Below are 14,263 nucleotides of genomic sequence, written 5' to 3'. Positions count from 1 at the left end.
GAGGACAGGCGTTTCTGTTTTCATGCCCAGATGTTGCATTTCCGAAGACCACTGTGGCCCACCACAGCCCTATCCTGTGCCTATAAAAACCCCGAGACCCTAGCGGGCAGAGACACAAGCGGCTGGACGTCGAGAGGACCAGATCAGCGGAGGAACAGAACGCACAGGCAGCTGGACATCGAGAGGAATACACCCGTGGAAGAGCATACCGACATGCACTGGCAGACGCGGGGGGCCATGGGCCCAGGGAAAGACATAGAGTTTGCCCGGGGCAGTCAGAGGAGAGCCCGGCTGCTGAGCGGCCCAACTCAGGGGAAAACCCTCTCCACTCCATCTCCCTTCTGGCTCCCCTATCTACTGAGAACTACTTGAACTCAATAAAACCTTGCACTCATTCTCCAAGCCCAGGTATGATCTGATTTTTCTGGTACACCAAGGCAAGAACCCGGGATACAGAAAACCCTCTGTCCTCGCAATAAGGCAGAGGGTCTAATCCAGTTGGTTAGCACAGCCGCCTTTAGACAGCAAAACTAAAAGAGCAACCATCTTGGCTAACCCGGTGAAACCCCGTCTCTACTAAAAAATACAAAAAACTAGCCAGACGAGGTGGCGGGCGCCTGTAGTCCCAGCTACTGGGGAGGCTGAGGCAGGAGAATGGCGTAAACCCGGGAGGCGGAGCTTGCAGTGAGCTGAGATCTGGCCACTGCACTCCAGCCTGGGCGACAGAGCGAGACTCCGTCTCAAAAAAAAAAAAACAAAAACCTAAAAGAGCACACAGTAGCACACGCCCACTGGGGCTTCAGGAGCTGTAAACACTAACTGGCAACAGAGCAACACTCATCTCAAACAAACAACAACAAAATACATGTTGGCACTGTCCAAAGGTAGATGCTGCCGTGGGATCGGAATCTGCCCATCTGTATGTTCCATAGAGATTTCAGCAGCCGGGCCCTAAAAAAGTGAGCCCCTCCCTTTGTTGCACTCCCTGTGAGGGGGACAAGGGACTCTTTCCCGTTTCACTGTGACGGTGCCACTGCACTCCAGCCTGGGCAACAGAGTGAGACCCTGTCTCAAAATAAAAATAAAAAATAAAAAGAATTATATATATGTGTATATAAAGGAGTTCATTCACACTCCTCTCAAGTACTGCTGGAAAAAAGTTATGTCATATAAACAAACTAGACAATCTATACCCTTAGTCATCTTTTCCATTGAATGGTTAAAGGGTTCACAGACCCCTGAGGTGTTCTAGGGTATCCCATCAAACTGATATAACTCCATGGGCAACTTTGAGTGTGTTTTGTGTTTTGTGTTTTTTCCTCACTGACCATGTCACTCCTTCCCAAACAACAGCATCAAATACCACCAACTCCCCGCCTGGCAGTGGGTCCCAACTCTGAGAAAACCTATACACATTACAATTGTACGTGACTATTTTGCCCACTACCACAGTGGGGGATTTAAAGGTCTTCACTGATAGTAGCTCTTCAAAGAGTTTCTGTAAATTCCTGATTTCAAACAATAAAATCTATTTTAATCTGCCCTCAGCAAACATAACTCACATTCCATTCATGGAGAAAGAAAAGGTTATTCTACTTTAGGGCTTCCTTTGCAGTCTTTCCTCCTGATCTCTGGGTGGTTAGAAATCCTTGAGATCAAAGGCCTCGGGATTTATCTGCAGGTCCAGGTGGAACAAACCCAGGAGCAGGCCAGGGGGCAGTGATTGGCTCTGCGTGGCCTCTGCCCACTCCACCCACCACACCCAGGAGGAGGGACCACTTTGTACCTCCATGCTACCTTTGGACAGTGCCAACATGGTGTTTTTTTTTTTTTTTTTTTTGAGATGGAGTGTTGCTCTGTCACCAGACTGGAGTGCAGTGGCGCGATCTCAGCTCACTGCAACCTCCACCTCCTGGTTCAAGCATTTCCCCTGCCTCAGCCTCCCAAGTAGCTGGGATTATAGACATGCGCCACCATGCCCAACTAATTTTTTGTATTTTAGTAGAGACAGGGTTTCATCTGCCAATGAGTTATTCTATCACCTCTCCTTTACTTACAATCCAAAGCTATATTAATATCAGATATTAAATATAAACATGAAATATTTATTCATGTTTATTAATATTAAATTAAGATTTAATTTAATGAAATTTGTGATTTTTTTTCAAATATCTAAGAAAACAGAAACTTCGGCCAGGTGCAGTGGTTCACGCCTATAATCCAATGCTTTGGGAGGCCGAGGCGGGTGGATCACCTGAGGTCAGGAGTTCAAAACCAGCCTGACCAACATGGTGAAACCCTATCTCTACAAAAATACAAAAATTAGTCGAGTGTGGTTGCGCACACCTGTAATCCCAGCTACTCCAGAGGCTGAGACAGGAGAATCGCTTGAACCTGGGAGGCAGAGGTTGCAGTGAGCCGAGATCACGCCACCACACTCCAGCCTGCGTGACAGAGTGAGACTCCATCTCAAAACAAACAAACAAACCAAAAAAAAAAAAGGGGGGAAAGAAAACAGAAACTTCTCTGTTTTTAGGGGAAGATAACAGGTTTTGCTTTTAGCTGGAGGACTGTTTGCTCTGTGGAGTTAGTTTATAGCCCCTTTAATTACTTCTCTTTGGGCAAAACAACTGTCAGATTGAAATCCAATTAACTGTTTCAGAAGGTTAAATGTGCATATGTTTCTTTTTTTAAAGAGATATATTAAATAAGAAATCACAATTTTGAACAGAAAAAGTTCTCACAGCAAAATTTTATAAGCATTTGGATGTTTTATTCATTGCAATTATGAAATTCCTCTATTGTGAAAGGCACAGACAGATCTTGGGCACTTGATTGCTTTTAAGGAGATGATCTTGTGTGATTTAAGTAGAAAGTCTATAGTTACAGTTTGACAATCCCGTATGTCTCCCAACAGAGGAAAATGTATTAATTGTATGATATTAGGAGGCTTCGGTTATACAAAAGACTGACCAAGAGTCTCCTAAAATAGACAATATAAAATGCCAAGGAAACATTTTAACAAGAGCTGTAAAGATTAGGAAGACAGAGCGCTAGAAAACTTTTCTGAGGATCATAAACTAGAGACTTGAATAAATGGAGAGACAGACTTGCAGAAAGTAGTGGCTAAGTGCTCAGACTGCAGTTACAGGGACCTGCTGTGCTTACAAACTTCTCACTTATAAAAATAAGGATACTCGGGCTGGACACAGTTGCTCACGGCTTTAATCCTAGCACTGTGGGAGGCCGAGGTGGGTGGATCACTGGAGCTCAGGAGTTTGAGACCTCCTGGGCTCAACAGATCCTCTCACCTCAGCCTCCTCCTGAGTAGCTGGGACTATAGGCACACACCACCATGCCTGGCTCATTTTTGTATTTTTTATAGGGACAGGGGTCTCACTATATTGCCCAGGCTGGTCTCGAACTCCTGGACACAAGCAATCTTCACATCTTAACCTCCCAAAGTGCTAGGATTACAGGCATGATCCAACACTGCTAAGTTGTAACACCATTAATTTAAGATACATACCAATTTCAGAAATGTTAAAGATTTTTTAAAATGCATCTTAGAATTGATGAAATACATATGTACATATAAATCACATATGCATAGAAAAAGAACAGACTATATCATACCAAAATAGCAACATTGGTTATCTCTAGGTAACATAATTATGGATAACTTGTCTTCTTTTTTGTGATTTTCTGTGCATCTGAAATTTTGCACATTGAAAATGTGATATTTGGATCATTAGAAAAAATAATATATTCCCCATCCCACCTGACTCTTTCAACCCTTCTCCCTGTCTCTTATTCTCCTCTCTATTCTCTTTGGGTTCTTTGTCCAGGTCCCAATCCAATGCCATGCTGAGCCAAACTGGAGCTTGAGGCAAGAGGGAAAATATAAGCTCCTGGCTTTAAGGCAAGCAAACTAATTAGTCATGTTTTCAAAACTAACTGTTTTGCTTATTTCATTTTGAATTGTGAGATTGCCACGTTTGACAATTTCCCTTGACCAAGTGATGATCTTAAATAAATTATAATTAACTAAGGCTGAAGCAAAATCATAATAAATTCCATTTTGGAATAACTAAAGTATTTAAAGTAATGCTGTGAGTTTTAATACACCTATGCTTCAAGTTTTCAATGTTTTTTCAACTAATTTAATGCTCTAGGAAAAAATAACCATTTTTAAAATACAGAAAAATATGTATGAGGGTAGATATTTTTCTTTTTTCCTTAGGCTTCAATATGACTTAGGAGGAAACTATTCTTTTTTTCTTTTTTTTTTTTTTAATAAAGATGGGATCTCACTGTGTTGCCCAGGCTGGTCACAAACTCCTGTGCTCAAGTGATCCTCTTGTCTCAGCCTCCCAAAGTGCTGGGATTACAGACATGAGCCACCATGCCCAGATGATTCTTTATTTTAAATTTTTGATACTTTGTCCATCACTAATTTTTTGCATTAATTTTGATGTTTTTTAAAATATTGCATTAAAGTATTACTTATCTTGGTTACTGAGTTTTTTGCTGTCCCCTTAAATTTTGCCCTCAAGAGAAGTGTCCTCGCTTGCCTTACCCTAGTCCTAGTCCTAGCCCTGCCCCTTCATAGTCCTTTTTACATCAGGCTCCCCTGACAAACTATGGGTGTCTGGATGAGAAAGATGGGATTTACTATCCTTGTATCTCCACACCTGACCTAGCGTAGAGGCTAGCACATGGAGCACTTTAACAGCATTTTACTGAAGGGAGGAATGGAGGAAGGAAAGAAGGAAAACAACTAATGATAATGGCTAACATCCAAATTTCAACTGACTGCTCATTGTGTACCAGACGCTGGGTTAAGCACTTTGCTTATTTAATCGAACAACCCAATCATAAAAATCACATATCCATTTTACAGATGCGGAAACTGAGGCACACAGAAATGGGTGAATTGTAGCGCATGAGTGATTATGGCAGAACTAGGAGCAGCTCTGCTTGGGTTCCCTAAAACGTTTGTTGCTTTGACTGTTTTTCTCCTGAGCATGGGAATGAGATGAGGAGTAACTGTGAATATGGAAGGAAGAAGTAGAGCAGCAGATGTAATTTAGAAGACCAAACTCTCACACGTTCACATGTTATCTCACCTGAACTTCATTAACAACCCTAGGTCTCATTAACTGCACTTTACAGGTAAGAAACACAGAGGTAGGGAGGGAGTGGGAGACTCCTTTGTTTCCCTCAGGGTAGGGGAGAGTGAAATGAGAGGTAATGATAGGAGAGGGGGAGGTTGATCAGCTGGCCTCCCGTCTAACCTCCTTGGCAAGTTCACAGCATCCCCTGCACACTCCCGTAGCTAAGTGGAGCCAGCACCTCCCACTGAAAGGCAGGTCTCCCTCACTCTGCCCCACCCAGAGGTGGGTATCCCCTCACCGGGGACCCTGTGGAAGGAACAGACTAGATAAGGGCCAGGGCTGGTGTCAACGGCCTCGCAGAGCTGCCTTGTCACGCTTCCAGTTCTGCTCCCCTCCAGGTTTCCTGCCTTACAGGGAGAACCCCCTTGACGCAGGCTCATGTGAAAAGTGAAACTCAGAACACCCAAAACCCGAATCTAAAACAGCCAAGAAATAAATATAAGATTGTGAGAAAAAAAAAGAAATTCACAGGACTTCCTGAGAAGGGGTCATCCCGGGTCTTTGCAGCTAAGAGAATCTGGACATGTCCTGCAGAAGCGCTTATGGGAACTTTCAGTCATGAATATGTATGGGACCTTGGACCCAAGGTTTCTGGAGATAGAGACAATGTCTAGAGAGGTCGGAAATGGAGCTTTCACTGTATACATTTTCATAGTGCCTGACTTCTTACCATGTGCATATATAACTTTTTCATTTTTATTTTCCATTTCATTTATATATAACTTTTTCATTTACAGAAACCCATTTTTTATTGTTGTTGTTGTTGTTTTTCCAGAGACAGGGTCCTGCTCTGTTGCCCAGACTGGAATGTAGCGTTGCAATCATAGCTTACCGCAGCCTCTAACTCGTAGGCTCAAGCAATCCTCCCACCTCAGCCTCCAAAGTAACTGGGACCACGGGCACATGCCAACACATCCAGTTAATTTTTTTATTTTCATTTTTTCATAATCATATATGTTTTTTAAACTTTTAGGTTCAGGAGTACATGTCCAGGTTTGTTACATGGGTAAATCGCATGTTACAAAGGTTTGGTGTACAGATTATTTTGTCATCCAGGTAATAAGCATAGTACCCAATAGGTAGTTTTTTGATCCTCTCCTTCTTCCCACCCTCCACCCTCAAGTGGGCCCCCATGTCTGTTGTATTTTTATTTTTTGTAGAGACAAGGTCTCGCTGTGTCAGGCTGAACTCAAACTCGTGGCTTCAAGCGATCTCCCACCTCAGCCTCCCAAAGTGCTGGGATTACAGGTGTGAGCCACCACCCCCAGCCTAAAAAACCATTTTTCGAAAGTTGCCTGCACCAGCGGAGACTGAGGTTGCAGTCCCTCTTCTGTGGTGGCTCATCTGCAAACCTTCCTGGCATGGTGGAGAGGAAGCCTGCACCGTCCTTCCTGTTAGGAGAGAACAGTGCAGTGCATGACACATTAGGGGTGGGTCACACATCCTGCGAACTACATGCACCTCCAAATTAGGCAGCTAATTATTCTGAGGATTCCAAGTCACGTTTAAAATCAGTGTCAGCTGAAGTAAAATCAGATGAGTAATGCAAACACACATTCTGGAATGCAAAACACACAACGCAGACTGCTGCTACTTCTTGGGAAGCTGGGCCCGGGCCTCTCAGGAGCTCCAGGCTGGGGGAAATGGTCATGACCCTGTCCTGGGAAGGAATAGGGACCATTCACCTCAGGTTAGGTTGGGTCCTGACGAAGGTCCCGGACTCAGGTCAGGATCACACAACCCCTGGGGGTCAGAGGGCAGAGGTGGAGGAAGGACAGAGCAAAGACAGTAGGTCGGACCTGTACAGGGAATGTTCAGACCCAAGAAGAGAGACATGAGGGGCAGCATCCCACAGTCTTCCACAGGAAGTGCCCTCCTTCTGAGAAAGACAGCTGTCAAGTAAGGCACATGACAAGAATAGAAGCAGCTGGGGCAGTGAGTTGGAATCAGAGTCCAGAGGGTCGACAGAGGTGCTAAGGGATGCTCAAGGAAGCTCTGTAGAAAGTCTCTCTGGAGCTTAAAGCCCACAGCCTGGAATGTGAAAGGAAGGGAGTTGGTGGAAGGCTGCTTAGAGTTAGGGGAGTTGGGCACCATGCCAAGAGTGAGCGGATGCCCCCCTTTCTACTCCGGGGAGAATGTCCATCCTTCACGTCACTCTGATCACGTGTGGCTGGGCAAGTTCTTCTTCTCCACACTCTGCTGGCCTTCTTTCCTGACTCCATCAAAGAACACCTCACCTTCTGAATAGCTCAACCCCACCTTGGAGTCTCAGGTTAGAAAAAAGATTACTTTCTTCATTCACCTGTTAACACCCAGATGGCTTCCCTGCCTTTCCCAGTGCGTGTCAGAACTGTCTTCTTGCTACGATCTACTCACTCATGCTCCTGCTCCCAGGTCTTAGGGTCTTAGAAATACAAATTCACGGCTGGAGTTGGTGGCTCATGCCTCCAATCCCAGCACTCTGCAAGGCCGAGGCAATAGGATGGCGTGGCCCAGGAGTTTGAAACCAGCCTGGGCAACATGGCGAAACTCCCTCTCTACAAAAAATACAAAAGTTAGCCAGGCATGGTGGCATGCATCTGTGGAGGCTGAAGCAGGAGAACAGCTTGAGTCCGGGAGGTCAAGCCTGCAGTGAGCCATGATAGCTCCACTGCACTCCAGCCTGGGCAGTAGAGCAAGAAAAGAAAAGAAAGAGAAGAGAAAGAGAGAAACAGAGAAAAAGAAGGAAATAAAGAGAAAGAAGGAGAGAGAGAGAGAGAGAGAGAGAAAAAGGAGAGACAGGGAGAGTAAGAAAGAAAAGAAAAAAAGTAAAAGAAAAGAAGAAAAGAAAAAAAAAGGAGGGAGGCTGGGCAGCAGACCCTGAGGAAGAAAGAAAAGAGAAAGAGACAAATTTATTTAAATATCAAAACAAAAGAGAAACTGAACTACTGGTAGAAGTTTCCACCATAGAAAGTTTTCAAATTATTGGCTATTTGGAGTCATGCGCCCCCCTTCTCTGTTGCTAAGGCCCCAGAAGATTGCCGCACACGAGGCAGCACCGAAGAGGACCAGTGAGCAGCACGGGCCCTGGCGGGGTAATTCCGAACACCGGCTTAGAAGGCGGGTTTACCAGGATTCTCATTCCAGCCCTGCCACTAATTGTTCAGGGTTCTCATCGAGCATGCACAGGAATCACCCTGAGGGCTTTTAAAAACACAAATCGCTAGGCCTAAGCCGAGTTTTGGAATATTTAGGTCTGGGGTTGGGCCCATTTCTTTTTTTTCTTTTTGAGAGGGAATCTCGCTCTGTCTCTAAGCTGGAGTGCAGTGGTGTGATCTCGGCTCACTGCAACCTCCCCCTCCCGGGTTCAAGCGATTCTCCCGCCTCAGCTTCCCGAGTAGCTGGGATTGCAGACGCCCGCCACTACGCCCAGCTAATTTTTTGTATTTTTAGTAGAGACGGGGTTTCACCATGTTGGCCAGGCTGGTCTCGAACTCCTAGCCTTGTGATCCGCCCGCCTCGGCCTCCCAGAGTGCTGGGATTGCAGGCATGAGCCACCGCGCCCGGCCAAAAGTTCTAAAAAGTTGTCAGGTGATTCTGACTGGCGCTGCTGGTGGGGCGGGGGGGGGGGGGGGGTCCCGCTTTGAGAAACACCCTCTGCTGTGTGAGGCAGCTGCCTCCCCGGTACATTCGGAATAATCATAGTAGTTATTAAAGTTTGCTGGGGCTGGGATTCACCTGATGCCTGGCACTTGGAGCCCTTGGCACAGTTCATGGCACACGGAATACGAGCTCTTGTTGGATGGAGCGCAAATGAGAAGCAAGCCTGGGGCAGGACCCCGGGGCCCATGGCCACCTAGCTGCGTTTTCCCCTCCCTGGCAGGCCTCCGGGCTCCGAGCGCTCCGGGCGGGCGCGCAGCACATTCCGGTTCCATGCACGCGCCGCCCGCGGCTCTGCTAATGCCTGTCGTCTTTGGGGTGACTTGGACCCTCCAATCTTTTTCCGTGCTGAAAGCCTGGCCGCAGAGACCGCACCCCCGGGGCGGGCTGAGACGCAAAGAAGCCGGGGCGCTCCTCTGCCCGTCTGCCGGGAGTTCCCGGGCCCGCAGCACGCTGGGGACACGGCGGGAGCCGCTGCACCTGGCCCGGGAGGGGCGGGGCGGGCGCGTTCGGGCAGCTGGGGGAGGTCCCGCACCGGCCCCACCCTCCCGGCCGTCCGGTGGGGAAGCCCGGGAGCGGCTCCGTGGCGCGGCTGCGGCTCTGCCTCGGCGCGACAGGTAAGCGGCAGAAGGAGCCCGCGACCCTCTCCCCGGGAGGGTTCCCCTGAGTTCTCTAATTGCTTGGACTTCCCTCCGGCGGAGCTCGCTTCTGCCGAGTCCTCGCTCTCACCTCCTCCTCCGCCAGCCTTCGCCTCTTCCTCTTCCTCCTCACCACCCCCGACAGTAAAATGAAGGGGCTGGGCCAGGCTGGTCCCTCCTGCCTTCGCTCTCTGCTGGTCGCGGTGGCCTCTAGCTCCTCCCTCGGTAGGACCCCCCTCCACCTTGGCGCTTACGAGATGAATGAGGAGCCCAGGCCTCTGGAACTTGGAGGGGTGAGAGGGGGACCAGCCAGAGCCAGGGCTCCACACCCTCTTCCCCTCACCCATCCACGCCCTGCATTCCTTCTGTGCCCCGTCTCCCCAGGTCGGGCCACCCCATGTGCTTTGGTAAGGCATCTCTTCCAGAGAGGTTTCCTCCTGCCCTGCCACGTTGCGCCTGAGCAGAAGGGGACAGCGAGGAGAAGCCTCGCTGGTGGAGATCGGTCTGATCCTTGCTTGGTTGATTCCCTCCCGAGCCTGGGGGCTTTTGGGGGTGGGGAGGGATCTGCCTCCTGCTGCGGGGAAATGGAATCTGTTGGGTGTTCATGACTGACTGTCACCGACTTCCCTATTTCCTCAGTTGTTCAGATTCCCAGGCTGACAAAAAGGAGAAACAGCTTGTACTTGCACTCAGGGCCAATCATCGCAGACCCAGACCTCTGCAGAGGGTAGGATGGGGCTCTTCTGTGTAAGGGGGTGGGGGGGCAGTCAGTTTGCCAGCAAAGCTTACAACAGACCCATTCTAACAGCCGACAACCCATTGCAGCACTCTCAGAAAGGGTGTTAACTCTATGCTCTGAGCTCGCCCCCAGGCCCACACACAATTTACAGGCACTGGGTGAGGTTCATAGTTCTGGACGCACCAAAGAGCCTCGAGGACTTTTGCTCCTTTTACCAGAGATGTGTGTGCACCACACAGGACCTATTCTCCGTTCCAGACAGATGAGCTGTCTCCCTTCCCATCAAAGGAAAGGTTAAGAAGGATGAGACAGGCAAATTCATGTGGTGACCAAAACCAGGTCAGGTGAGGGGTTCGTAATATGCTTTGGTTCCAGCCATGTGTGGTGGCTCACGCCTGTAATCCCAACACTTTGAGAGGCTGAGGCGGGTGGATCACCTGAGGTCAGGAGTTTGTAGACCAGCCTGGCCAACATGGCAAAACCCCATCTCCACAAAAAATACAAAAAGTTAGCCGGGCGTGGTGGCAGGCGCCTGTAATTCCAGCTACTTGGGAGGCTGAGGCAGGAGAATTGCTTGAACCCGGGAAGGGGAGGTTGCAGTGAGTCGAGATCGCCCCATTGCGTTCCAGCCTGGGCAACAAGAGCAAAGCTCTGTCTAAAATAAAAGAGAGAGAGAGAGAGAGAGAGAGAGAGAGAGAGAAAGATGCTTTGATTCCAGTTGCCTAGCAGGAGCCAGTAGCATTGCAGGCATTTCCCTAGCTCCAGTTCCTTAATGGTGCCAGGCACTTTAGGAACCCACAGGTAATCAGAGAAAGCTGCTTCCAGGGGCACCAGGGCAGAGAGCAGGACAAGACCCTCAAAAGAAAGAGGGAAGTGTGCAGGAGACTGGGCTGCTCAAGATGACTTCACCTCAGTAATGCTGCCCACAGTCCTACAGTGGGCAGAACAGCTGACTCCTACCCATAGCAGCATGGAAGAGCTCAGGGCAGAGAAGGGGAGGCCCTGATGTGTGTCAGGTGCCCTGTGAGGTCAGAAACATATTAGCCCAAGTTCAGCTGGAAGAAGTGGGGACAGGGAATATGAGCATGAACTTAGTCTATGCAACCATTGCCTGGAACAGACCTCAGGACCAGAAGGAGCAGCTAACCCTAGGGCTGAGGGCCTCTCAGAGCAGGGAGGCAGTGAGTATCATGGAGGCAGGCAGCTGACTCAGCCCTGTCACTAACTTCGATGTATAACCTTAGCCAAACACATAAACACTCCCTGGGTGGGAAGCAAATGAGAAGGTGTATATGAAGTGTTTTGGCAAAGCTCCAAGCACCAGTCAAATGCAAGACAATGTGATGTCATAGTTAAGAGAGAGGGCTTTGGAGATGCATAGGCCTGAACGCAAATTCTGCCTCTGCTACGTTTCTAGCTGTGTGACCTTGGTCAAGTTACTTCACCTCCCTGTGCTTCAGTTTCCTTCTGTGTAAAACAGAGAAGATAACTAACTTGATTTGATATGGTAAGCGGTAATATTTAAAATGGTGATGGCATTCTCCTTAGCATCTTCTGGCTCCCACGGATGTGTTTCAACATCTCCAGCCCTGGAAGTGATGCTGAAGACCAGGTTGGGTGTGTCCATGCCGTAGCTTGGGTGAACTCAGCTCTTTACACAGCCCTCTGCCCGTTTCTGGGAAAGCCCAAATGTTCATTCTCATTTGATAGGGACGAGACTGAGGATTTGAAAAAGCAGGAGGTTAAGTGCAGGGCAGTGCCTGCCTCTGTGTCGAGCTCAATGCTGTAATTGTGCTGTGTAAAAGGCCTGTGTGGTGAACACGGGTGAGCTCACTCCAGGGAGGAGAAGGACTGTTAGAAGACTTTTGTGGCACCTGACAGCCCTGTGGGATCCGCTTATTCTCTTGTACCCTGAACAACCTGGTCCTAAGGCCTAGGTAGAGATTTGAAGGAAGAAAACAACCCAGTCCTCAGCTCTGCATATAATAGAGAATGAAGGACAGACTAGCAAAATAGCATTGCCATACACCTCAAGGCAGAGGGGTGTGACAGGGATTGGAAAGCCAGGTAGATTGGTCAGGAAGAACATTCTGGAGACAAGTTTGGGGACCAAGACTCAAGGATTGGGAAGGAGAAGGAAAACAGGATCCAGGTGGTCTAGCGTCTGGGCCTGTTGGTTCTCCCTTCTCCATGATATTTAGTGGGGAAGTCCCACATAAGGAAAGCTCGGATAGTAGAGAAACTTGGAAACAAATAACACCTAGAAACTGAGGCAGCAAGATGCCCCTTAGTCTCGGAAGCCCTCTTGAAAGAGGGGAGTCTCTGGTAAGAATCTGAAAGAAAAGAAATACGGCTTGCTTAGCAAGAATATAAGGAAAAGGCTTTGAGGAGGAAAAGATAGCCAGTGAGTGCCAAGCATCTGGCTGGGCTTGAGGGTGAACAGCAAACAGGAAGCAACCCAGCCAGGCCCTCTGTGTTTCTGCCACAGTCAAACAGTACTCAAGGAATATGAATACGGCTGTCCTGATTGTGAAAGAAAGAGAGGGGCCTGAGGCAAAGGTGGCTGGCAGCAGCTCCTGCTGATCCTCCAGATGCTGGTTGATAAAGACGCAATTTCAAATGAAGGTTTTGAAAGCAGAAAGGACGGTGAGGAACCAGGAGGCAGGGAATGAATCAGCAGGACTTGGGAGCGGGTGTGGGGTGAACCTGAAATTGAGACAGGATTAAAAAGGACATGTCTGAAGACTGGGACAGGGGCTGGCTTGTTTCAAGGACTTCGATGCTTCTGGCAGCAATGGGGAAATTGGGAAGGCTGGCTAGCATAGGAGGCTGGGCATAGACCCTGAGCCCAGGGGATGGTACATTGAGTAGCCAGTGGCCTCAGGTAAAAGTTCTGCAGCCAAGAGCAGACGGGGGGCCGGGGGGGTGAGGAGAGAAGGAAAAATTCAGTTCTAGTCTCTCCCATTAACCCTCCTTCCCAATCTGAAGACTGGCCCAAGAAGCCTTTGGGAATACCCTTCCTGTCTTCCACCCTTCTCATCACTTCCCTGTCTCTTCTCTGTCCTTTCCCCCAACTGCCCACCTCAAGCCCAGTCTGGTTGTCACCAAGGCTCCTAGGTGATTAGAGAATCCCACCTTGTCCCCACCTGGAACCCTCCCTCCTTCACTTCTGCACTCCTAGGGATGAACCGTTGCATACCCCTGTCCCACCTGGCAGGGCCTACAGGGTCTCCAGTGAAAAACCTGTGAACTGTTGAACCTCCTGTTTGGTGGCATATTATTTTGATTTTTGGTGACTTTTTCTTGGAATAAGTCAACAAATATTAACCGAGAGCCTACCACATGCCAAGCACTGCTCTAGGTATACAGTGGTGAGCGAAGTTGGGTTGAGTTTTTCAATAGAAAATCCACGTTTGGGTAATTTAAGCTTAAAATATGCAAACAGGCTGGGCGCACTGGCTCACACCCGTAATCCTAGCACTTTGGGAGGCCAAGGCAGACAGATCACTTGAGGTCAGGAGTTCAAGACTAGCCTGGCCAACATGGTGAAACACTGTCTCTACTAAAAAAAACACAAAAATTAGGCCTGAAGTGGTGGCGGGTGCCTGTAATCCCAACTACTCGGGAGGCTGAGGGATGAGAATTGCTTGAACCCGGCCACGCGCGGTGGCTCAAGCCTGTAATCCCAGCACTTTGGGAGGCCGAGACGGGCAGATCACGAGGTCAGGAGTTCGAGACCATCCTGGCTAACACGGTGAAACCCCGACTCTACTAAAAAATACAAAAAAAAAAAAATAGCGGGGCGAGGTGGCGGGCACCTGTAGTCCCAGCTACTTGGGAGGCTGAGGCAGGAGAATGATGTAAACCCGGGAGGCGGAGCTTGCAGTGAGCAGAGATCCGGCCACTGCACTCCAGCCTGGGCGACAGAGCGAGACTCTGTCTCAAAAAAAAAGAAAAAAAGAAAAAAAAAAGAATTGCTTGAACCCAGGAGTCAGAGGTTGCAGTGAGCCGAGATCGTGCCACTGCGCTCCAGCCTGGGCAACAAAGTGAGACTCTTGTCTCAAAAAAAA

General features: G+C 48.6%; 1 protein-coding gene across 2 annotated transcripts in view; it reads left to right on the top strand.

The window, feature by feature from the left end:
* Positions 1–9,601: 9,601 nt before the first annotated feature.
* Positions 9,602–14,263, top strand: part of GALNT6 (polypeptide N-acetylgalactosaminyltransferase 6) — a 40,051-nt gene continuing 35,389 nt past the window's right edge. The window contains exons 1-2 of one of the 2 annotated variants that reach the window (XM_025401569.1): positions 9,602–9,679; positions 10,094–10,181. The gene's annotated coding sequence lies outside the window, so the exon portion shown is untranslated. Of the gene's footprint in view, positions 9,748–10,093; positions 10,182–14,263 lie in introns of both variants that reach the window. The other variant, XM_025401568.1, reaches the window with a different exon arrangement.

This window comes from Theropithecus gelada, chromosome 11 (assembly GCF_003255815.1).
Source record: "Theropithecus gelada isolate Dixy chromosome 11, Tgel_1.0, whole genome shotgun sequence".
Classification (NCBI taxonomy): domain Eukaryota; kingdom Metazoa; phylum Chordata; class Mammalia; order Primates; family Cercopithecidae; genus Theropithecus; species Theropithecus gelada.
Note: the sequence above shows the minus strand (reverse complement) of the source record. Positions and strands in the feature narration are given on the sequence as shown.